A 2,813-nucleotide genomic window follows, 5' to 3' on the forward strand; every position below is an offset into this window, starting at 1 on the left:
CCCACAGTGAACCACTGCATCTCTCTGTCTCACTTGTGTCCACTGATGACATCATCCCACTGTGTGGATCAATGCAGGACATCAGATCTGACGTCTTCATACATCATTAATCACTTCCATCGCTGCAGGAAATGATGTCATCAGACCTTTAACAGCTGATATCAGATGAGAATTCAGCGAATGTCATGTGACCGGTAGTTGACTGATGGTAATGGTTAACACAGTGAGATGACTGGTTGTTGGATGGAACAGCCATCCAACAACCAGTCAACAACCATCCAACAACCAGTCAACACCCAGTCAACAACCATCCAACAACCAGTCAACACCCATCCAACAACCAGTCAACAACCAGCCAACAACCATCCAACAACCAGTCAACACCCAGTCAACAACCATCCAACAACCATGCAACAACCATACAACAACCATCCAACAACCAGTCAACAACCAGCCAACAACCATCCAACAACCAGTCAACACCCAGTCAACAACCATCCAACAACCAGCCAACACCCACCCAACAACCAGTCAACAACCAGTCAACAACCAGTCAACAACCATCCAACAACCAGTCAACACCCATCCAACAACCAGTCAACAACCAGTCCACAACCATCCAACAACCATCCAACAACCAGTCAACACCCATCCAACAACCAGTCAACAACCATCCAACAACCAGTCAACAACCAGCCAACAACCATCCAACAACCAGTCAACACCCAGTCAACAACCATCCAACAACCAGTCAACACCCATCCAACAACCATCCAACAACCAGTCAACAACCAGTCAACAACCAGTCAACAACCAGTCAACAACCAGTCAACAACCATCCAACAACCATGCAACAACCATACAACAACCATCCAACAACCAGTCAACACCCAGTCAACAACCATCCAACAACCAGCCAACACCCACCCAACAACCAGTCAACAACCAGTCAACAACCATCCAACAACCAGTCAACACCCAGTCAACAACCATCCAACAACCAGCCAACACCCACCCAACAACCAGTCAACAACCATCCAACAACCAGCCAACACCCACCCAACAACCAGTCAACAACCAGTCAACAACCATCCAACAACCAGTCAACACCCAGTCAACAACCATCCAACAACCAGCCAACACCCACCCAACAACCAGTCAACAACCGTCCAACAGCCATCCAACAACCAGTCAACAACCAGTCAACAACCAGTCAACAACCATCCAACAACCATGCAACAACCATACAACAACCATCCAACAACCAGTCAACACCCATCCAACAACCAGTCAACAACCATCCAACAACCAGTCAACACCCAGTCAACAACCATCCAACAACCAGCCAACACCCACCCAACAACCAGCCAACAACCATTCAACAACCAGTCAACAACCAGTAAACAACCATCCAACAACCATCCAACAACCCTCAAACAACCATCAAATCACCATCCAACACCCATCCAACAACCAGTCAACAACCAGTCAACAACCATCCAACAACCATGCAACAACCATACAACAACCATCCAACAACCAGTCAACACCCAGTCAACAACCATCCAACAACCAGTCAACACCCAGTCAACAACCATCCAACAACCAGTCAAGTGCAGTCGTGTGTGTCTGTTGTTTCTTCAGCGTCCACCGGGGGCAGCCTGTTTCTTTGGGGTTGCTTTTGTTGACTGAGTTGCTAATGAAGCAGTGCATAAACAACATGTGAGTGAGGCTGAACGGTGGCTCAGTGGAGAGTTCAAGCTCCACAGGGGGTTCTCTGTTCCATGATGAAACTGAAGCCACAGAAAATCATTCCTGAGACAAGGTTTGAGTCCAGAACCCAGAGAGGATTCTGACACTGGCAGTGACTGGAGTCCATCAGTGCTAATGATAGCTGCTAATGATAGCTGCTAATGATAGCTGCTAATGATAGCTGCTAACTGTCAAAGATAGACATCTGTGACCAACCGTTGGGTCGCAACCCAGCCTCTGACAAACTGAGTTTCTAACTGTTTTTCTAGACTGAATTCTTTTCCTGTTTCTGTCAGACTCCAGGACATAAAGATGGGTCAGGGTCAGGGTCAGGGTCAGGGTCAGGGTCAGGGTCAGGGTCAGGGTTAGGAACGACCGCTCACCTGTAGGTTTGACAACAGAGGGTGAATATCACAGTACATGTAACGACTGACAGTATTACAGTACAGTATTCACTGATGAAACTGTTGGGTATACAGTAATAACCTTAAAGTATTTTGTACTCAGAGTACTCAGGTGAGAGCAGGAAGAAAAATAAAGAACAGAACAGATGTGTAGTAAACATTAGCATCAGATTAGAGTTGAATTCCATTAGAAATATTGACGTCAACAACAGAGGAACAACCGTTTATTATAAATGTACGTTTGAGCAGAATCAGAATCTGGACTCAGACTAGTGGACAGTGGACAGTGGACAGTGGACAGATCAACAGTCTGATCAAAAATAACCAAACGTTCAGTTTTCAGTGGTTGTTGTGTTGTTGGTCACTGCAGGTGTAAAAATACTCTGAAGTACTCAGAAGTATTTGTTTTGCTCTCCTGACATCAGGTGTCACTAACCTGTTTAAATGCTCTCTGACTGTCCTCGAAAACCACTGACCGACCGACCGACCGACCGCAGCCTGAGTCTGTTGTTTATTTTTGTTAGCAGAGCTAAATTTACACTCTAATTTTATTTCCCAGAAGTCTGTGCGGCCCTAATGGGACACAGCCTACAGCCGTCACCTGTGGGTCTGAATGACCACTTAGACCCTGATGTTGAATCAGGGGTCTGCGTGAGC

Source organism: Cynoglossus semilaevis, chromosome 2, assembly GCF_000523025.1.
Source record: "Cynoglossus semilaevis isolate Cse_v1.0 chromosome 2, Cse_v1.0, whole genome shotgun sequence".
NCBI lineage: Eukaryota > Metazoa > Chordata > Actinopteri > Pleuronectiformes > Cynoglossidae > Cynoglossus > Cynoglossus semilaevis.